The following is a 24,389-nucleotide window of genomic DNA, read 5'->3' as shown; positions in this document are numbered from 1 at the left end:
GGTAACCGCTAACCAAATAATCAGAACAGAATCACACACGATAAAGAAAGAGAAAACTAAGAGACCCCCCCCCATACAGAACTACCAAACTAAATTGGTAGTCTGAAACACACAGGAAGAGAAACAAAAGAAATGCAAAAAAACCATAAAAAGAGCGATAAAATAAACAACAAGCCCCCATATATCAATAATTACCCTAAATGTAAATGGAATGAACTCTCCAATCAAAAGACACAGAGTGGTGGGATGGATTAAAAAACAAGACCCAACAATATGCTGCCTCCAGGAAACACAGCTCTAAGGACAAACACAGGCTCAGAGTGAAAGGATGGAACACAATACTCCAAGCTAATGGCAAACAAAAGAAAGCAGGTGTTGCCATACTTATATCAGACAAAGTTGACTTCAAGATAAAACAGGTAATGAGAGACAAAGAAGGGCAATATATAATGATAAAAGGGACACTCCACCAAGAAGACATATCACTTTTAAATATACATGCACCCAATACAAGAGCACCAAGGTACATAAAGCAACTATTAACAAACCTAAAAGGAGATGTTAACAACAACACAATAATAGTAAGGGATCTTAACACCCCACTCTCATCAACGGACAGATCATCCAGACAGAAAATAAATAAGGAAATAATGGACCTAAATGAAAAACTAGATGAGATGGACTTAATAGACATATACAGACCACTCCATCCAAACACAGCAGATTACACATTCTTCTCAAGCGCACATGGAACATTCTCAAGAATAGACCATAAGTTGGGAAACAAGGCATGCTTATATAAATTTAAGAAGATTGAAATCATAACAAGCATCTTTTCAGACCATAATGCCATGAAGTTAGAAATCAACTACAAGGAAAAAACCGGGAAAGTGACAAAGCTGTGGAGACTCAACAACATGCTACTAAACAACCAATGGATCACTGATGAAATTAAAGGAGAAATCAAAGCATATCTGGAGACAAATGAAAATGAAAATACACCATACCAACTCATCTGTGATGCAGCAAAAGCAGTCCTGAGAGGGAAACTCATAGCAATACAGGCCCACCTTAACAAACAAGAAAAGCCCAAATAAGCAACTTTAAACTATGCCTAACACAATTAGAAAAAGAAGAACAAACAAACCCTAAAGTCAGCAGAAGGAGGGAAATAATAAAAATCAGAGCAGAGATAAACGAAATTGAAGTTAAAAAACAGTAGAAAGGATCAATGAAACAAGAGCTGGTTCTTTGAGAAAATAAACAAAATTGACAAACCCTTAGCCAGACTCACCAGGAAAAAAAGAGAGAAGGCTCAAATAAATAAAATTAGAAATGAAAAAAGAGAAATTACAACAGATACCACAGAAATACAAAAGATTATATGAGATACTATGAAAAACTATATGCCAACATATTGGACAATCTAGAAGAAATGGATAAATTCCTAGACTCATACAACCTCCCAAAACTGAATCAAGAAGAAACAGAGAACCTGAATAGACCAACCACAAGTAAAGAGATTCAAATAGTAATCAAAAACCTCCCAAAAAATAAAAGTCCAGGATCAGATGGCTTCTCTGGAGAATTTTACCAAACTTTCAAAGAATACTTAATACCTATCCTTCTCAAACTATTCCAAAAAGTAGAGGAAGATGGAACACTTCCCCACACATTCTACGAGGCCAACATCACCCTGACACCAAAGCCAGGCAAAGATAATACTAAGAAGGAAAACTACAGACCAATATCCCTGATGAACATAGATGCAAAAATCCTCAACAAAATATTGGCAAACCGCATACAGCAATACATTAAAAAGATCATACAGGGGCCGGCCCGGTGGTGCAAGAGGTTAAGTGCGCATGCTCCACTGTGGCAGCCCAGGGTTTGCCAGTTCGGATCCCAGGCGCGCACCGATGCACTGCTTGGCAGACCATGCTGTGGCAGCGTCCCACATAAAGTGGAGGAAGATGGGCACAGATGCTAGCCCAGGGCCGGTCTTCCTCAGCAAAAAAAAGAGGAGGATTGGCAGATGTTAGCACAGGGCTAATCTCCTCACAAAAAAAAAAAAAAGATCATACACCATGATCAAGTGGGATTTATACCAGGGACACAGGGATGGTTCAACATCTACAAATCAATGAATGGGATACACCACATTAACGAAACGAGGAATAAAAACCATATGATCATCTCAATAGATGCAGAGAAGGCTTTTGATAAGATCCTACATCATTTTTGATAAAAACTCTCAACAAAACGGGTATAGAAGGAAAGTACCTTAACATAATAAAGGCCATATATGACAAACCCATGGCCAACATCATACTCAATGGGGAAAAACTGAAAGCCATCCCTCTGAAAACAGGGACAAGACAAGGGTGCCCACTCTCGCCACTCTTATTCAACTCAGTACTGGAGGTTCTGGCCAGAGCAATTAGGCAAGAAAAAGGAATAAAAGGAATCCAAATAGGCAATGAAGAAGAGAAACTCTTGCTGTTTGCAGATGACATGATCTTATATATAGAAAACCCTAAAGAATCCATTGGAAAACTATTAGAAATAATCAACAACTACAGCCAAGTGGCAGGGTACGAAATCAGTTGCATTTCTATATACCAACAACGAACTAGCAGAAAGAGAACTCAAGAAGACAATCCCATTTACAATTGCAACAAAAAAAATAAAATATCTAGGAGTAAATTTAACCAAGGAAGTGAAAGACCTATACAATGAAAACTATAAGACATTACTGAGTGAAATCAATGATGACATAAAGAAATGGAAAAATATTACATGCACTTGGATTGGAAGAATAAACATTGTTAAAATGTCCATACTACCTAAAGCAATCTAATGATTCAATGCAATCCCAATCAGAATCCCAGGGACATTCTTCACAGAAATAGAACAAAGAATACTAACATTCCTATGGGGCAACAAAAGATGCCATATAGCTAAAGCAATCCTGAAAAAGAAGAACAAGGCTGGAGGCATCACAATCCCTGACTTCAAAACATACTACAAAGTGATAGTAATTAAAACAGCATGGTACTGGTGCAAAAACAGACACACAGATCAATGGAACAGAATTGAAAGTCCAGAAATAAAACCTCATATCTATGGGCAGCTAATCTTTGACAAAGGAGCTAAGGACATACAGTGGAGAAAGGAAAGTCTCTTCAATAAATGGTGCTGGGAAAACTGGACAGCCACTTGAAAAAGAATGAAAGTAGACCATATTCTTTCACCATACACAAAAATTAACTCAAAATGGATCAAAGACCTGAGACTATAAAACTCCTGGAGGAAATTATAGGTAGTACACTACTCATTATCAGCCATAAAGGGATCTTTTTGAATTCCATGTCTACTCAGACAAGGGAAACAAAAGAAAAAATAAACAAGTGGGACTTCATCAGATTAAAGAGCTTCTACCAGGCAAATGAAACCAGGATCAAAATGAATAGGGAACCCACCAGCTGGGAAAAAATATTTGCAAACCATATATCTAACAAGGGATTAATCTCCATAATACATAAAGAACTCACACAACTGAATAACAAAAATCAAACAACCCAATCAAAAAATGGGCAGAGGAAATGAACAGACACTTCTCCAAAGAAGATATACAGATGGCCAATAGGCACATGAAAAGAAGCTCAACATCACTAGTCATCAGGGAAATGCAAATCAAAACCACACTAAGATATCATCTTACACTCGTTAGAATGGCTATAATCACCAAGACAAAAAGCAGCAAATGCTGGAGAGGCTGTGGAGAAATGGGAACCCTAATCCACTGCTGGTGGGAATGCAAACTGGTGCAGCCTCTGTGGAAAACAGTATGGAGATTCCTCGAAAAATTAAAAATAGAAATACCTTATGATCCAGCTATCCCACGACTGGGTATCTACCCAATGAACCTGAAATCAACAATCCAAAGAGGCTTATGTACCCCTATGTTCATCGCAGTATTATTCACTATAGCCAAGACATGGAAGCAACGCAAGTGTCCCTGGACTGATGACTGGATAAAGAAGATGTGGTATATATATACCATGGAATACTACTCAGTCATAAAAAAAGACAAAATCATCCCATTTGCAACAACATGGATGGACCTGGAGGTATTATGTTAAGAGAAATAAGCCAGAAAGAGAAAGACAAACAGTGCATGATTTCACTCATATGTGGAAGATAAACCAACACATGGACAGATAGAACTGTTTGGTGGTTACCAGGGGCTGGGGGGCTGGGCAGTGGGCATAAGGGGTGGAGGGATGCACTTATATGGTGACTGATAAACAATAATGTACAACAAAAATTTCACAATAAAAAAAAAAAAACCTCAGGGACTTGTAGGACAATATCAAAAAGAAACAATGGAGGCCAGAAACAATGGATGGTATGATATCTTCAAGATGCTGAAAGAAAAATCTGTCAACATAAAATTCTATATTCAGCTCAAATATCCTTCAAGAATGCAGGCAAAATACAGTTTTCAGAGAAAAGGAAACTCTGAGAATTCATTACCAGCAGAACTTCACTAAAAAAATGCTAAAGGAAGTTCTTCAGACTGAAGGGAAATGATACCAGATGGCAACTAGGATCTTCAGGAAGAAATAAAGAGCATCAGAAACAGACCTTATTAAGTAGGACACTGTATGTCACTAGATATAATGCAAGGCTCAAAGCCTGAGAACTTGAGGCAGTCAATGCACTGCATCTGGCCTTCCACCATCACAGAAGTTCTACTCAGCTCTCAGTGTTCCCACACCCTCCCCACATAACTAGGAGTATCAATCAAGCCACATTAAGAAGCATATATCTGCTTATGTACAAAGAAGAAACAAAATAGCATTAAACAAGTAATAATAATAGGCAAATCTTGGCAGTCTCTAAACCCAATACTAACACAGGAAATTAACTTTGAAAACTGAATTGAAAGAATATTTTTGAAAATGTCATTTTGCACACATTTGCTATAGAGGTGGAAGCTTCCAGGATGAGAATTTCCTCTCAATCCCCATATCTCAAGTGCATCTCTTAACAGGTCTCTAGATGATAAGCTAAGCCAGTACGGACGACAAAGAACTGATCGATGGTCATTCTCTGCATGTCCTGTCTCATATGAAAAGGTAGCGTCAGCTTAAAAAAAGTCTATTTTCATTTCATATTCCTCACCAAGCTATCAGTTTGTTAGACATCTTTTCTTATATTTTGATCTCCCCTTTTTTGTGTGTTAACACTGAATATTTTGTGTGACATGGGTTTCTTTGTTCTGTGTTTGTGGATGAAGCAGGTATCAATAAGAACAAAGTCAATTCCATAGTCTTTGCTTCTCAACCAGAATGTGCTAAGGAATGGGAGACTTCTGGACTCTTGGAAGAATAACAGCAAAAACATGTAATTTTATGCCTAGCACATTGAGTTGATTGATTGAAAATATCTGCTAAAATAATTTCTCCATACTAGGGTGACGGTGGGAGAATTTTGTGTATATATAAAAGTTGTAGGGAGATAAGATTTTAAAAGAAATGAAACTAAATTCATTTTGCTTTTAATCACCTAGAAACTGTTTTACAAAAGGATTACAAAGAGTCAATTAGTCATCATCATTGATGGCAAATAGTTCAACTCTTCCCTCCTTTTAGGCATATTTCCCTCCTGGATGTGGAAGAAAACGCCTTTCTAAAGCAGTAGACCTTAGGCCAGACTCTCCCAAGGGAATTATTGTGGCCCCTGGAGTGGACAGTTTAACCTCAGAGCAGCTGCTGGAGACTGTGGTTCGCAGAGCAGGAGGGGGCAGACAAGGAGTGTAAAGATTCTATTGTGAAACTCCACAGCTGGCTGCCCTCTACTTCCCCTGCTCTGCCCTGATTCATGTTTCGATGGAAGGGAAACTCCAAAAAGAAGCTGAACATGGGGCTCCTCCACCTACGCACAACCCTTTAACATTCTCTTTCCTGCATGGAAGCTAGCTCTCCTTTCTGCGAACACAAGATTTTACTCAACTTACTGTTCTCCAAACTGGGTTTCGTGCTTTCAAGAGTCACTTGTATTCATTTATTGAACAAACATGTATCAAACGTCACTTTTACATCAAGATAGAGAAAATTTGCTATTTTTTTTTATGAGGAGATCAGCCCTGTGCTAACATCTGCCAATCCTCCTCTTTTTTTTTTTGCTGAGGAAGGTTGGCCTTGGGCTAACATCTGTGCCCATCTTCCTCCACTTTATATGGGACGCCGCCACAGCATGGCTTGACAAGCAGTGTGTCGGTGCGCGCCCAGGATCCAAACTGGTGAACCCCGGGCTGCCGCAGCGGAGCGCACGCACTTAACCGCTTGCGCCACCGGGCAAGCCCCAGAAAATTTGCTATTAAAATATAATATTTATGAACCATATAGTGCAACATTTTTTAAAAGTCATCAAAGAAAGAAAAAAAAATAGTCTGAAATAAATGAAACTGTAGGGTCCCAGAGCAGATACTCCATATGGACACATCCACATCCCAGGGCATATACAAGCTTCCCATAAAAAAATTTCTTTCACTAAAGATAAGTTCACTATCAAAAATTATACAGCATGTGAGGAAACAAATCATGATGAGAAAAATCACCAAATGAGACAACCAAGAGAAATCACATCTCAGGATCTACAACTAAGAGAAAAATATAAAAGACTATAAAATAAGTATACTTTAAATGTTACCTTAAAAATAATTGGGGAAAAAAGCACAGGCAATATTTTTTTAAATGAACCAAATAAAAATGATGGAAATTTAAAACACAGTCATTGATATAAGAATCATAGTTAAGATAAATAGTGGATAGACACAGCAATAGTGATGTAGAAGAGCAAGTAAAGGAAATGACCCAACATAAGGAGAGAGAGAGATATAATGACTGAAAAAGATTTTAGCAACATGACACACAGGATGAGGACCTTTAATATGCACTTAATTCGATTCCAAGAAAGAACACCAGTAAGAATGGGGGAGAGGAAATATCTCGAGTTGAAGAAAGATATATGTTCTAGTGTTGAAAACACACTGTCTCCTGAACAGAATTAAGCTGTGTTTAGCTACATTGTGATGAAAATGCAGAATATCAGCAATAAAAAGAACATCTTAAAATAAGCAAAGAAAAAAATTATTTATTACAACTCCATAGCAATGAGACTGACATCAACACCAACAAATGCCAGGAGACTTTGTAATCAGAGCTTCAAAGTTCAGAGGGAAAACAACTGTCAAGCTAGAATTTTACATCCAGCTAAACTATCATTCCAAATTAAGGGCAAGATGAAAAGTAGCAACAGCAACTGTGATCAAGGCTTTCAAGGGACCAGCATAGAACATACTGGCAGTTCCAGCTCTCATTGTGCTCAGGAGACTATGTGAGCCACCCAGGATTCCTCCAGTGGAAAAGGGTCAGGTCTGAGGGACTGGACATCCAGTTGACACTAGTAAGTGGGGACTCTCAGGAAAATACCACTGAGGATTTTATCCAGACAGTCAAGAACAGGTGGGCCTTGAAGAGCAAACATAATTTTAGCTTTAGTGATCTTTACCCATCTGGAATTTCTTCGTTAGTTTGAGAACTGCAAAAATACACACACACTAGGTAGGCAGAGGGCCCAGCCTAAACCTACATTGTCCTTACCCTGAAATGCAAACATATATGAACATCATCGTCAAGTCTTTTTGTATGCCAGAAGCAGAAAACCCAGTCCATGATTGTGGCTCTCTCTACCATATGCTTATTCATCAACTAAATATGGTTTCCCCACCCAGACCTAACTCTGCATGAATTTTTAGTTAAGTATTTACTACCACCTAAGCTGAAGCTATGTTTCTCTTAGTTTAAATTCTCAAGAGAGAAAATCTGATTGACCACTAGCCAATGAAAAATGTCGCCTCTCTGTGAAGGGTCTACCTCTGATCCTATCAGTTATGTCCTTGTGTAGCAGGAACTGTTGTTTTGCCAACTCAACATCCATTCTACTACCATCACTTTTTCTTGTTAAAGAAGTGTATCCACCCCTCCCTCCTATGGCCGTATGCCCTGCTCAAGGGATATATGTTCTTTGGCATAAGTCAATCATAGTGACTCATTCCCCTTCCTACTGATTGGTTTAGGGGATGGAGCATATGACCCAGTTTTGACCAGTGATTCATAAAGGCAAGTCTTGGAGGATTCCAAGAAATATTCCTTCACTCCTAATAAGAAGACAGCAAAACAGACAGCCCCATCTCCCAATATACACACACACACATATACACACACACACACCTTCTTCCTCTATCTAAGCATAATCGTGACTAGATGTGATGATTGGAAGTATTGAAGCCAAGTTGCTACCAGCCTGAAAATGAAGGCAACACATGGAGGAGGATAGAACAAGAGAAGCCTAGGGAAGTGGAGTCAGAGTTCTGATTTATGTTCCTCACCTGCAGACATCCCATCTCTGAAGTTTTTGTAATGTAAGATAATTAACTTCTTTATTGCTTAACCCAATTTCAGCTGGGATTTACTATTACTTAAAGCCAATGCATCCTAATCAAAACAAACATGGACACCCAGGCCAGGTTTTCATCAGAGATCACGGGTGGGTACTGTTCCCACAGAAATATCCACTCAGCCACTTGGGTTTGGTAGACTTGGGGAGCATGAGGACTGAAGAATGTCCTAGGAAATCCTATGTTAAGGGAAGAAAAGTGAGAAAGAACAAGTTTACTTCAAGATGATGGGGCCGGCCCCGTGGCTTAGTGGTTAAGTGCCCACGCTCCACTACTGGCAGCCCGAGTTCGGATCCCGGGTGCACACCAATGCACTGCTTCTCCGGCCGCATCCCACATACAGCAACTAGAAGGATGTGCAACTATGACATACACCTATCTACTGGGGCTTTGGGGAAAAGAAAGGAGGAGGATTGGCAACAGATGTTAGCTCAGAGCCGGTCTTCCTCAGCAAAAAGAGGAGGATTAGCATGGATGTTAGCTCAGGGCTGATCTTCCTCACAAAAAAATAAATAAATAAATAAATAAAACTGTTAAAAAAAAAAAAGATGAGTAGGGATGATTCTGGATGCAGTGTAATGGTTGTCATTTTATTTTCTTCTAATCTAGTATGCATAGACTTGTATCTCAGTTCTAGGGCAAATGCACTGCAGAAAGAACTGAAAATTTTTAACTAAAATCTCCATGGTATACTGAGATGTGCTGGTAGCTTTGGTGCCATGACCTGGCTGTGTGAGGAGAATAGACTGAAGCTTCCTGGGAGGGAGAAGGGGTCTTTGAATCCTGGGTACTAAATGTGCACAAAAGTCTCCCTGTTTGGAGCCAGGGACAACAAATGGTTGGATCTTAAATGCCAACCCAGATTGATTCCAATGGACTGTGGTTAGAAGGACTCAGGCATGAGAGAATGCCATGATCAATGAGCAATATCTGTCATGGATCTGGCTGAGGACTGGCAGCACACATGCCACACACTCGCCCTCCTGAATCCCTTCTGAGACCTGAGCCAACCACTCCCTGCATCACACTGAGGATGCATTCCCTCCAACACCCCATGTTACACATTCAAAAATCTTATCTTTTATTTTTTTATCTACTCTTAAGCAAAGATACACTTACTGAACTGCATTGTCTCCAACCAATCCAGTCATTGTTGAACAGTCCACCAAACCCAAGAGCCATTCTCATCACATTTATTGTCCCTTATGCTTCAAGGTACTTGACAACCCTCAACTATTGCTATTTCTTGAAGAGCAACAGCACTCCACCTACTGAATTTCACTTCAGAATTTTAGTACTATTGTTATTTTTAGGATTATTCTTGTCTTCATGCTTCATCCTAAAGATTTTAACCATGAGTAGCTTTGACATGCTTCAAAACTTCTTTTGTTCTTTCAGGGAGCTTTTGGAGAAGGCCCAACTTCACAATGTCCCTATGAAACAAGGCCATGGAGAATCCTTTGAATTTACTTTCACAAATATTTCTTGAGTACCTACTTTGTACCAGGTGCCACGGCAAGTACCAAGATGAATAAAGAAGAAAGAGAAAGTATCATTTGTTGAGATTCTGCTGTGCTGTGCAATGTGCCAATCCCATGCTGGGAACTTTGAAGTGTTTCAGCTCATTTCATTCCCATAACAACCTACCAAAGCATCTTATCACAATTACAGCCGAGGAAAGTGAGGCTCAGGGAGGTTACATGACTTGCCCAGTCACTCATCTAGTGATTAGTGGAGCTGGGATTTGAATCATGTCTGTCTGACTCAAAGCCCATGGTGTTTCAGTGCTCCATGACATGGGACCAAATGAGAAGAATGGCTCACAGGAAAAGGGGAGGAGTGTTCCTGGGAAATTGGGAGTCAGAACATTTCCTAGTGAGCTGTGTGAAAGTAGGCCAGTTACTAACCTCTCTTAGCCTCAGCAGCCCTGTCAACATGGGCTGACACCTACCTTGCAAGGTTGTTGTGAGGATTAAAGATAATATGTGTAAAGCACTTAGCACAGGGCAAGTAGTCTATAAAGAATAGCTATTGTTATTCACAGCTATGTAAATCACCATTTCTTAAAGAGGCAGGGGCCATTTTCCTACACACAAAATTCTCAGAATTTGCCATGGATATGAAATATGAAATCTAGGCTCTAAATTAATAAGATTTTTCTATATGGTTTTGAGAAGGTATATGGTTGTCTCAAGAGTCTTGGGAAGGTCTGTAAGAAGAGAAAATTCCAAATCAGAGGCAAGTTCCAAGACTTGCTTTCCGATCCCCGAGGCCTCATTCAGTGGAGACATGAGCATTCAGAAATGCCAAAAGGACTCCCCATTGTTGGAGTCTGCTTGTGAATTTGCATGAAAATAGATAAACAACACAACCATGGGTCTGGCCCCCTGGAGTAGCCACCGCATCTACAGTGAGAGGAAGGCCGTCATCTAACCTGCCTGGAATCCCACTGCAAATCTTTACAGAAAGGCACAAACTCACATTGGATCAGGCTTTTGTGGTCTCCGGAGAATGCTGACTTTGTTTGTTAATGCCACCACAAATGTGTCCCTGAACGCGGGAACTGACAGGACACCTGTCTCTGCATTGAAACCTGATTAAAAGCAAGTCCAGCCCCTTCTATTCTCTCAGGAGTCTTCACTGTTTCTAAGCTGTTTAGTCCTTTGTGATTCAGTAATTTCTATGGCAGGAAGACTCTGTCCTTGTTTCTTCTAGTGATAATCCATCCACAGTGCTGCGTGAATACTCAAGGAACTGGCTGCCTCCCGAATAGAGAGAGAATCGTGCTCTAAGTGGAAGGACTCGTAGGAACTGAAAACGCACCCCCATGACACCCAAAGCCGCCCCCACAAATAAAAATTTTCCCTACCTTCTGTCACTGCTGCTGCAAAGTCGACTCTGGAGGCAGAGTGGCTTGGGCAGGCAGCACATCTCCAACTTCTTCATGAAAAAAACCCTTAAAAACAGGTAATAGTGGGGATGGTGGCAGGACGTTGTGAATATACTAAAAATTATTGAATTGTACATTTTAAAGTGGTGAAGTTTGTTAAATGAATTAAATCTCGACAATAATAAACAAAATTTTTTTTTAAAAAAAGGGAAACTCAGCCTCGGGAAACTTGTCCTGGGAGGCCCAGCAGGCCCAGACTCAAGTAGACAGCTCTAGGTGGGGACTCATGCACGTTGCATTCTGCTCCATAACATCTGTATGTGTTGTAATTTTTAACAGTTAAAATCATTTATCAGTTAAAATGCTTAACTTTTATCCCCTCAGATATTCAAATAAAATTGATACCCCAGGCGGACGTACCTTAGTTTCCTGGGGGTTTTGAGAACCTTGTGGCAACACCACTTGCTTGTGAGTTTGAGAAGCATGAGAGGAGAGCCAGGCTTAGCAGGGTGTGATCCCAGGTTGCGGATCCCAGGGTGTAATCCCAGGATGTGATCCCAGGGTACAATCCTAGGTGTGATCCCAGGGTGTCGATCCCATGGTCAGGGTGTGATCCCAGGGTGTGGATTCCAGGCTGTAATCCCACGGCATGATCCCAGGGTGTGGATCCCAGGATACAATCCTAGGTGTGATCCCAGGGTGTCTATCCCATGGTCAGGGTGTGGATCCCAGGCTGTAATCCCAGGGTGTGATCCCAGGGTGTGGATCCCAGGGTACAATCCTAGGTGTGATCCCAGGGTGTCTATCCCATGGTCAGGGTGTGATCCCAGGCTGTGGATCCCTGGGTCAAGGTGTGATCTCAGGGTGTGATTCCAGGGTGCAGATCCCAGAGTGTGATCTCAGAGTGTGATCCCAGGGTCAGGGTATGATCCCAGGGTGTGATCCCAGGTGTGATCCCAGATGTGATCCTACCGTCAGAGTGGGATTCCAGGGTGTGGATCCTTGCTGTGGGACCCTGGTCTGGACAGGTCACTCAGAGAGCATCCATTTCCTCCTCTGCTAAATCAAGAATCCAGCACCTATTGTGCCATGAAACACACCCAAATAAACAAATATGCTTTGTGTCACAGGAATAATTGACAAAAGACAAAACAATAACAACCACAACAGCCCCCAAACCACGTATACAGACATTCACAATCACCAGAGGGTATCTCCAGAGTTGAAAGAACTTATCCAAAGACCTCTCCGAGGTAAGCAAAGAGCACACACTTAATGGAAGGTTTCCAGATGAAGCAAGAAAGAAAACCCCTCCCCCCAGGAATGGAGACCTGGGAAGGCCCAGGTTAGGACAGACCTCTGCAGATGGAAGCGACGTCCCTCCCGCATTGTGGGTTCAGGCCGTGCAGTCAAGAACAACATGAATGTTGTCTTCAGGACAGTACTTACTTTAACAGATCTATGGTAAAAGAGGTGATTACATCAAATAAGGGACTTAACTGGAAGGATCTGTATCCATCCTCATCCGTCAAACTGGAACTCAGCGCAGCCTCACTTCTCTTCCTGCGCCTGGTGTGCAGAGGCTGAAGACTGACTCCACAACTGCAGATGTAGATGTGGTCATCTTAACGAGGAGAAGGTTGGGAGCAATATATCACCCAACTGGGTAGGCAAGGATCCCCAGGCCTCATGGGGCTCCGCTCTTTTCAATGACTTCCTTGAAGTTTTCTAAGTCCCCCTCCAGGGCCTGGAACTGGCTGGGGCCAGCCGTACCGTCTGAGAGGGCTCCTCAAGCCCAGACCAGGACAGAGAACTCAGTCCCTGTTTCCCCACTTCTCAGTGGTCTTTGACTCTGTACCCTGAATGTGGGGTTGATCAGATGCCCAAAGGATCTCTGGGACTTGTGCCTATGTGCCCCCAGTTCCAGGACAGCAACCAGGCAAGCAGATTACCCCTCCTAGTTGGTGCAGTATCTCTCTGTGGGATCAGGCAAGATTGAGTCCCTAAAATGGTGTTAACATGCTGATTTGGGGTGACACTCACATTTTTCACAGAATATGTTCAGGGCTCTGGGCTACAAAAAGTCCATCACCACATGTGCTGGCCCAAGCATCAGCTCTCACCCTTCCATATTCTATCCTCAGTGCCCTTCAGGTCTACAACATCGGATAGCAGCAGGGGTCATTTATCCTATGTGTCTCCCACTGCTGGCACCCAGGGAAGTCTCCCCAGCCCTCCCAGGCTCCATGCCCTGCGTCCAGCAATCTTCTGGGGGTGGTCTCACCTGTATCCTCTGAGAGCTTCTGAGACTGTTGCTCTGCAACACACATGGGCCCTTCCAATTGATGTCCCCTCTTGCCTCCAATCGATGTGATAACATCGTGCTCTCCTGGGTCAGTCTTGAGCCACAGCAGAGACCAGCATATGGACATGCCTTGCTCTTCTCACTCCACCCGCAGGCCCCTCGCCTATCCTCCCCAGAGGCAATCGTGTGTCAACACTGAAAAAGACCACATTCTAGGAATGCAGTGATTAAAGCCTAAAAAATTTAAGAGAAGACATAGTCAGATGTGTTCTACAGTTACGTCATAAAATTCCAAATGGTAAATTTAACTAGCCAAGAAATTATCATTCTCATTTTCCTGTGTACTCTGGGTAAGATCAGCGTTTGTGCTCATCAACAACCAAGCACTGCAACAACATTCGAGAAAATCATTGGAAGCTGCTACTCACATGGGGCACGAGGCAGAAGAAGCATCATAAGTAACAACGTAACCAGCATTAAATAATAGGTATCAGGGAATTGCAGAGACAAGCAGATCCATATTGTTTCAATACAAACAGCCACAGCATTGGGAGTAATAACAGCATTGCCACCTTTTCCTCATGATGAGGGGTATGAAATTAGCCAGGAATGGTGCATTTGACAATAAAGAACAAGAAGAGATGCTTCTTGGACCTGAACAGGAAGAGATGGTGCCAGGACACTACAAAGTGTCTTCACATGCACTGATTGGACAATAAACAAATCCATAAGTACGTCTTCTCCATCTGTTTTTCTACATTGCCATCAATAAATCACACACAAGCCCATGAATTCTATAATTCTTGGTTTTAATCAAATTGTTTATATAGACAGTCCCATGAAAAATATTTGCCCCAGGGCCCCACACACCCTAGAGTTTCCTTGGGCGGGAGTGTGTCTTTCTGAGGCAGAGGAACGGGGTTAATGGGCAGACGCATGCTTGGGGAAGTGCATTCAAACTTGAGGACAAGAGAACCTGGTTATGAGTGGAGGCTTTTGTCCCCTTCAAATAATCTTCATTAGCCCCAAAGAACCTCTCCAAATATAATAAAAATAAGTTTTAAAAAAGAAAAATGAGGGTCGGCCCCGTGGCTTAGCGGTTAAGTGCGCGCGCTCCACTACCGGCGGCCCGGGTTCGGATCCCGGGCGCGCACCGACGCACCGCTTCTCTGGCCATGCTGAGGCCGCGTCCCACATACGGCAACTAGAAGGATGCGCAGCTATGACATACAACTATCTACTGGGGCTTTGGGGGAAAAATAAATAAATAAAATTATTAAAAAAAAAAAAAGAAAGAAAAATGAGGGGTCAGCCCCATGGCCTAATGGTTAAGTTCACTGCACTCCACGTCAGTGGCCCAGGTTCAGTTCCCAGGCGCGGAGCTACACCACTTGTCTGTCAGTGGCCACATACAAAATAGAGGAAGATTGGCACAGATGTTAGATCAGGGTGAATCTTCCTCAAGCAAAAAAGAGAAAAATGAGCAGACTAAAGGTTTGGAAGCTTTAGGCTAATGTCAAGAGGCAGTATAGCAAGGTAGTTAAGGACAGTAGCTGCTAAAGCCAATTGCCCTGGGTTCAAACCCCACCTCCAGCATTTATAGTCAAGGGACCTTGAACCTATCTGAGCCTCAGTAGTCTATGTTGTACAATGGGGGAATAATAGTACCTCTCACCAAGGCACTTACTGCACAATAAGTGCTCAATCAGTGTAAGCTGCTATTATTTGTTTTGTGGAAGGAACTGGCCAACCATATGCAGGAAAAAAATCCTAAAACTGCTTCTATAAAATCCAGTTAATTACTCTATTTATCTTTATATTTAGTATACTTTAATTTTTTTAAGTTTTTAAAAAAAGATATGAATCTTCTGATTTAGAATCACACTGTATCCCAGTAAGGATAGACAGAAACAAATCATTCCACGCTTAGAAACACTGTGGTGAAACTGTAGAATTGCAGAGATAAAGAGAATATCTTAAACTTAAATCAAGAAAAAGGACAAATTGACTGCAAAGCGACTGCATTGGGAGTGATAACAGACTTTTCCAAAACACAGTGGAATCATATCTTTTTTTTTTTCTCCTTTTTTTTTTTTTTTTTTTTGGTGAGGAAGATCAGCCCTCAGCTAACATCCATGCCAATCCTCCTCTTTTTGCTTAGGAAGACCAGCCCTGAGCTAACATCTATTGCCAGTCCTCCTCCTTTTTTTCCCCTTTTTTTCCTCCCCAAAGCCCCAGTAGATAGTTGTATGTCATAGCTGCACATCCTTCTAGTTGCTGTATGTGGGATGCCCCCTCAGCACGGCCGGACAAGCCGTGCGTCGGTGTGCGCCCGGGATCTGAACCCGGGCCGCCAGTAGTGGAGCATGCGCACTTAACCGCTAAGCCAGGGGGCCGGCCCCTGGAATCATACCTTTAACGTAATGATGGAAAGCAATTCTCATCCTAGTATTCTATACCTAAATATTCTATCATTTAAGGATGAAAGCAAAATCTTTTCATTTTCTACTTTCACTTACCCTAACGGCATACAATCCAAGTAAAAGCACAGAGTGATCCTAAGCTCATGCAACTTCAAGATAGGTCCTGCAGTCCCTCGCCCCCCAATCAGATTGTCACCCCTACACCCCTTCTATATGGAGCCTGGCAACCACTCACGTGACTAAAGAATGTATTGAGGATGCCTGAATCCACACTCTAGAATAAGGAAAATACACAAGTTTATGGAGTATTAAACCCAAGTATATTCACCACCTAGCTTTCAGCAGCTAAAGGGTAGAAATTATGTCATCATTTATATACAGCCACACTCCAAATATTGATGCTTCTTGCCCCTACATTCTTGACTAATAGGATGTCCCATTCTTTGCTTTGATACCTTCCCAAACTTTTCAGATCTCTCAGAATTTACCTGAAATCTTTATGTCACTAGCTCTACCCATCTGTGGGTCATGGGTAAGGTAGTGTTCCTCCCTGGAGAGCCCAGAGCGCCCCACACATAAATAGAACCTCCCCCTGCGCCCACCCTCAGCTCTCATGCTCCCTGTGACCTGCTGCCCTCTGCCTGTCTCACAGATGCACCTTATCCCTCCCCTCTGGAGTCCAGACCACCGTTTTCTGCCTTCTTCCAGGCCACCCTCAAACTCCTGTCTACACCACTGCAGATCTGCCGCACCCCAGTTGCTCCTTTCTCTCCCTTCCCGGAAGGGGGCTGCCTTTCCCTTCTGAGACCCAGTTCTCTCACAGAGCTGTTTGTGCCCCTAGTGATACAGCTGTGAACCCCATAATTCCTAAAGGGCTTTTTCAAAAGTCATCTTGTTTCTCCTATACATTAACCACAAAAGAACTAATTCTAAAGCCAAAAAAAAATAAAAAGACAATTATGTGAAAAACGGCTCAGAACCATGAAATAGATGCTGATTATAAATATAGGCTTTAGGCATTACGAAATGGGGCAGCTCTAAATTTTCAAAGAACAAAGAGAAAGCAAGAGGATTTTTTAAATATCAAAAGGACTTTCAGGTTATAATTAGTAAATTGACTAACCTTTTTAAAGGTAAAAGTGAATTTCTAAAGCCTAAGGCATTCATGGGATTCTAGAATACTGTAAGTCTGGGCGATCGTCTCTGCCAACCTCCTCATATCGCAGGTGAGAAAACAAAAGGTTACACAACTTTCCCAAGGTCACAAACCAGGTTTGCAGCTGTCAGGATTCGAATCGGGCTCCTGACTCTCTTCTTCAGGTCCCTTCCACTCCCTCTACCATAGAAGCTACTTTCACAAGTGGGCAACGCTCCCCAGAATTACACGGATAAATCTGTGAGGTGGTGATGGTGGTGGTGGAGGTAGAGGTGGTGGCGATGGAGGAGCTGGTATGTATCTGTGCTGGAAAGTTGAGGAGTAGGGGATGGTTCAAGGGCAACTCAAGGGCACGTCAGCCAAAGCTGAGATTCAATTATGTCTGGGTGTATCCAAGAAACTGATGGAATAAGGAAAGGGACGCAGCGTGCTCTTAGTGCCCTCAAGTTGATTCGACTCCTAGCAACCCCGTGTACAGCAGAGCAGAACCCTGTCCGGTCATTTTGCGCCATCCGCTCATCTTCTGGCGCTACGTCAGACAATGCTCGGCTGCCATTCATAGGGTTTTCATGGCCGAGTTTTTCAGAAGTGAGTGGCCAGGTCCTTCTTCCTAGTCTAGTCTGTCTAGTCTGCCTAGTCTAACCACTAGACCACGAGGGCTGGCTGCAGCAGGTATAAACAAATTAATTAGATGTATCTATACACAAAATGAGAGAAATAGTACAGCACCTGAGGAAGCAACCAAGTCATGAGGATTTTTCAGTGTGGGATTGCCATGCATGTTGGATATCTCCAGGTTGGGGCACACCTCCTAACAGTGAGGCTCCTTGAGAGCACAGGCTGTGGAAACTCATCCATATTTGTTGATTGCCTCTTCCATGGACGGCAACACAAGGGTAAGCAGGAAAGCAAGACAAGTCCCTGCTCTAGAATCTATCTTAAAGGTTTTGGTTTTTGTTTTTTTAATCATAGGGGAGTTGCCTGGCTGTATAAGACAATTTGCCAAGTCCTGCCCACCTGTCCTGGAGTAGTGGTGCAGGCTGGAAGATTCCTTATCTCTTGCAGAGAAGTCCGCGACTCTAAAAATTCCTTGTGTAGCCAAGCACTTTGTGGCCCACAGCGCCACCATGTGGTAGGCACCAGTTGGCTGATCCTGCATAAAATATAACTGAAGCCATAACAGCCTTTAAGCCAACATATCACCTCTGGTCGGGGAACCCAAAGCACTTTCTCTGTACGGCTATTGTGCTGAACCTATGCAAAGAAAAGGGTGTGGAATCTTAGGGTGCAAGGGACCCTTAGTGATCAGCTATCAGGCCCGAGTTCTCACCCATCTCCTCTGTAAGATCCCTGACTGGTCAGAATTATGAAATCAAGGAGCAGTGGGCAGCTCTCTGCCCCTTCAGACCACCCGTTTGATCCATTCCGCTGATGGGCTCTGTTGAGTATGAAATGCAGCCTCGTCTTCCACAAGAGCCTAACAACAACCAGCCATTGCCAGTGGCAGAACAATTCAAATCACTATCTTGCCTGGGATCAGTCCTTCCATTCACCACCCTCTGACCTTTATTTTGAGTCCTCTCTATCCCATGGAAATATTTTTCTCTCTGGCCCCTTGCTTATGTTAGTTCTTCTCTCCTGTCTTGTCATTAGTTGGAATAACGTATGAAGACACTCCTGGCCCAGGAGTCTGATTGGCCCGGTTCAGCTTATCAGATGGCGAGTGTCTGCCCTCTGCAGACACAGCAGATACAAAAGTCACACCCTCCTCCCTACAGAACTTAGCAAATGTTAGTGCCTGGCAACTCCATTTTCTGTCTATTATTCTGAACATTGAGCCTGCACCATCACCTCCAGGGGGGAGACAGGCTTGTAACCATTTGTAACAGCCACAGGCATGAAAAAAGACGAGCAGGCCGTGGCCGTGCAGGACAATTCCTTCCTTTCCTCCTAAGTCTAGAGAAGATGTGATGGAGCTTTGTAGCTCCCCTCGGAAACTGACAGGGGGACACAGAGAAGAGCAAAAAGTGTAGAATCACACATGAGGTTCTGTTGACTTTAAAAGTTGCTTTACTTAGATTCCCTATAAACTCAGAGTTCAATGATACTGTATAACCAAGCTATTATGTCAGTTCACTTTAGATTTTTCAAAGCTGAAAATGGTCTTAATCTTTATCTCCGTTTCACGCCACTGCCAGTTTCCAGCCATAAGACCAAAGCATCGTCTCCTTCCTAAATCGTGGGTTCCGATTTTTAGGGGGTAAAAACCTTTTTCAGGTTGTAACCATAAACCTATTACAAACTTCCAATCAACGTCATCCGTATGTGTATAAATTAGGCTCATTATTGAAGTTACCTCAGAAGATACAACAGTTAAATTTTCTCTTTTCATATTGAATCATGCGATCACGGAATGTAAGAGCTGGAATGGTCCACACATACAAACGAGTGCCATGGCTCCCCACTGCCAGGCTGTGGGCCAGAGATGGTCCATGACCAAGCTTTCACCTGTCTGAGGTGAAATGAGGAAAAGGAGGGGTATGTGTCATTGTGAGGATCTATTCTTGGGAAGTTCTGTGTTTTATTCTAAGATTAACTCAATCGCACTCTTCTGGTATTAAAATGTCTTTTATTAAATAATAGTGCTAGTAGGTGGTGACTATCGCATACTTCCTTTCTCTTATGTTCCTAGTTGGCGAAATAAAAGTTGGTAACCTTGGATCACCTGCAAAGCTTTTTGTTATCTGAGCCTACAGCACACTGCCACCCCACTCTGCCAGGGATTTACACTCCCACTTTACAAAGAACTAGTCTGATGAGAATCCAGAACAGGAAGAATTGTGAGGAATGGGACATTCTGCTTAGAAGTATTCAAAAGTCACCCAGCTAAGGTCCAAGATAGAGCTTTGCCAAGACCCAACTTCAAATAAGAGCTCTAATCAGCATTCAGGAAGGCACATGTCAGAGCCATCTGTGTTTATCTGTTCATCCATACATGGGGATTGGGATGCCTTCATAAGAATATGATATAATTTCAACTTTGAAAAATATAAAATTCTGAAAGATAAAAATAATCAGAGTAGGTAGTTGTGTCTTGCAAGATGATAAAATTTCAATGACTAAAAACAGTGCCACAATAGTCAGATTAATGGAATAAATAGAAAGTCCAGAAACAGACCCAAGCACATATAATAATTTATATTTGATAATGGGGATTTTTTGTGTATGTGTGTCTGGGGAAGATTAGCCCTGAGGTAACATCCGTTGCCAATCCTCCTCTTTTTGCTGAGGAAGATTGGCCCTGGGCTAACATCCATGCCCATCTTCCTCTACTTTATATGGGATGCTGCCACAGCACGGCTTGATAAGCGGTGCGATGGACTGCACCCGGGATCTGAACCTGCGAACCCGGGGCCGCCCAAGCGGAGCACAGGAACTTAACCACTGCACCACTGGGCCGCGTGGGCAGCCCCCGACAGGGATATTTTTAAAAGTGAAGAAAAAATGAATTGCCAACTAATGATGTTGAGACAACTGACTAACTGTTTGGAAAAAAATAAAATAGGTCCCTAAGTCACAGCTAGCACCCCTCACAAAAGTCCAGATATATTAAGTATTCAAATTTTAAAACTTTCAATAGAAGTAAAAGAAAATATAGATGAACACATATGAATACTGGAATGAAGAAAGCCTTCCTAATTCTGACACCAAAGGCAGAAATTATAAAGTAAAACATTGATTAGTTAGACACATAAAACCTTCAAACCTCTCTATAGGAAGGAACCCGTATACAAAATTAAAAGACAAATGACCAACTAAGAAGGAGAAAAAGTAGCATATATGACAATGGATTAATATTTTCATTATATGTAAATAACTCATAAGCAACATGAAGCAAATTAAATAATAAAATAATAATAAAAATGAAATCTCCAAAAATCAAAAGATGAAGAAGTGAACCTAATTATGTATCCATTCGGTAGCATAACAACAGCGAGAAACTATTTGAAGCGATTTTAAAACACAGTAATTTAACTGTGTTAAATTCCCTAGAGGGAATTTATTATTCCCTAGAGGAATATAGTCTAAGGATGAAAAGAACTCCAAAAATAACAATAATAAATCTTAAACTGTTTCCAATATTCATATTGTGGGCAACAGAGTTGGTATTGCTATTTCGAGGCTGTGATTGTGACGTTAAGCCAGGACTTTTGGTGTGGAAGAAAAGTGATACAGATAGATGTTGAATCAATGAGGGAAAGTGAAAATCCTGTAGTCCTGAATTTGAATGGAAAATATAAGTATGAACTCGTAATATATTTTCTTAATTGTATTTCCTATCTCTGTCCACTGAAAGGGCTTAGAAATAATGACAAGACAGTAGCAACACGCAGCCCCAGCACCCAGATTGTGTCTATAAATACCATTTTCCTCTAAAAGAAACCAGGAGTCCCTGGAGATACTAATTTCAGGTCTGAGGCAGGAAATATACACTACTAGCCTGGATCATCTTTCATACCAGAAGCAAGGAAGCTACCAGACTACTGAGGTCATTGAAAAGGACCCAGGAACCCACTTGAAGAGGTACCCATTGGCCAAAGACAGGACAATCTCAGCATCAATTAGGATAACAGCTACAATCAATTTCAACAAATCAAATACATTTAAATATACGAGTTCATATAGTACCTATTGAGGATACTAGGAAACCAACTCATTATTTTGAAAGAAGAAGCAAACCATTAGATTCCCTGCCTATATAAACGGTACCTCAAGGCAACCAGACAGTTTGATATGGGGAATTTCTCCCTACGGAATTTTTCCAGCTAGTAAATGCCAAAGAAATGATAGATTTAGAATACCACAATTTTAGAAATCCCTAATCAATAGATGGATCTAGACAATGATCCTCAATATATCATCAATGTCACCACCAACACCATGAAAAGAGGGAACCAGACGTTATGTGCCTCCTGATGGAAGTGCACAACACCACCTAAGAATTGTCTTATCCAAAAAGAATCAAAAATCAAAAAAGCTGAACCTGATCAACTATTTAGATCCAACTACAAATGTATAGTTAGTTCAGGGGAAAAAGGAATACATTACACACCACCACAGCAACGCAATCAGCCAAGTCTACAACCAGGGGAATTCTACAAGGCAAACAACCCAATTTCTTCAGCAACAACAAAAATAATAAAGATTGTGAGGGAGAAAAGGAGGGAGGGAGGAAAGGAAGGGAGGGGAAAGTGGGAGAGGAATCTATAGACTAAAAGAGACTTAAACATGTATGGGGAGATAGAGGAAACATGAACAATGAATAGATGTTGGGTGATATTTCGAAGATCTTATTGATTTTTGTTTTAGTGTGATGGTGGTGGTATAATGGTTCTTTTGAAAAGGAAGTATCTTTTAGAGACAAATGTGGAAATATTTGTAGACATAATGATATGATTATTCAGGAAGAGGTTGGAGAGAGGTTTAGAAGAAACAAGAGTCGCCACGTGTTAACAATTGTTAAAGCTGAGTGATGAGGACATTAAGGCCATCACACATTCTCTCTAGTTTTATATATGCTTGAAATTTTCCATAATAAAAAGATAAAACAGCAACAAGGAAAAGTTAATTACTTCAACTAGAGAAAAAAAGGACTAAGAATATGATCAGGCAATTTGTAAAAGAAGAAATAGAAATAATCAATATGAAAATGAAAAAGAATCCTACATTAGAAGAAAACCCAAAAATTGTAAATTTTTTAAAAGGTGAAGTTTCATTTCTCACTTGTCACATTGTCCAAACATTTAAAGATGAACAATACCCCCTGGCGGCAAGAGAATGTGAAAATGAGAATCGCAAACGTTAGCCTAAATTCACTCAGGTTTTCTGGAGAGTATTTGGCAACATGTAACAAAAATCCCCAAAAGGAGGTGATCATGAGCCAAGGCTCCAGGGCCGGCACGCCCAGGTCAGATCCCAGTGGTCCCACTTACTGGCGACAGGACTCAAGGCAAGTTTCTTAACTGCTCAGTGTCTCGGTTCCAAGTCCATAAAATGACTATAATAGTGGCAGCCCCTCAAAGGGCTGCTGTGAGCTGAAATCAGAGAATATTCCTAGGGAACTTGGGCCACAGGTGCTGGCTCCCATTATTATGTTGGTCCAGCAATCTCACGTCTGAGTATTTATCCTAAGGAAATCTTAATTAAATGCACAAAGATGTATATGCACATTTGTTTATCATGTCATGGTTTATAAAAGGCCCAAAGTGGAAGTGTCTAGTTAAATAAATTTTTGTAATCTTTACTTTGTAATACTATGTGGCCATTATGTTGACACACAGGTATTGATGTAAGGACATTTATAATCTTTTTTCAAGAAGGAAAATCAAGCTAGAGAAGAATAAATATAGTTGAATCCTAGGAAGGAGACGTATGTATTTTTTTAATCAGTACATGTGTACCTAGATGTTAATGGCAGTAGACTCTGGATTTAGGGGTTATTCAAATTTATTTTCCTTTTTGATTATCTGTATTTTCTAATTTTTCTAGATCAATCTTACTGTTTGCATCATTTTTAAATAATGTAATATGTTACATACTGTGATGATTAATTTTACGCATCAACTTGACTGGGCTAAGGAATGCCCGGAGAGCTGGGTAAACAGTATTTCTGGGTGTGTCTGCCAGAGTATTTCCAAAAGAGATTAGCGTTTGAATCAGAGTTCTTGGTTCTCTGGCCTTCAGTCTCCAGGACTGACACAGGGGCTTTCCTAGTTCTCTCCAGCCTGACAAGTGCAGATCATGGCACTTCTCCTCCGTAACCAAGTGAGCCAATTCCTATAATAAATCCCCTCTTATTATATCCATATGTATCCTATTGCTTCTGTTTCTCTGGAGAACCCTGACCAATACACGTGTTCCAAAGTTCTTATAAATCTTGCCAAAGAATTTTAAAATGTGTGTGAAAGTGGGGAGGGGTAAACAACATAGAAATGCAAAACTCATATGTTAGTCTCCACAGTAGATAGAAAAATAAGTTTAGAAACATATAACTTAATAACGAACACTCAAGAACAAGAGTCATT

The sequence above is a fragment of the Ceratotherium simum genome, chromosome 5 (genome assembly GCF_057802395.1).
Source record: "Ceratotherium simum simum isolate JZ-2026a chromosome 5, ASM5780239v1, whole genome shotgun sequence".
Classification (NCBI taxonomy): Eukaryota; Metazoa; Chordata; class Mammalia; order Perissodactyla; family Rhinocerotidae; genus Ceratotherium; species Ceratotherium simum.
Note: the sequence above shows the minus strand (reverse complement) of the source record.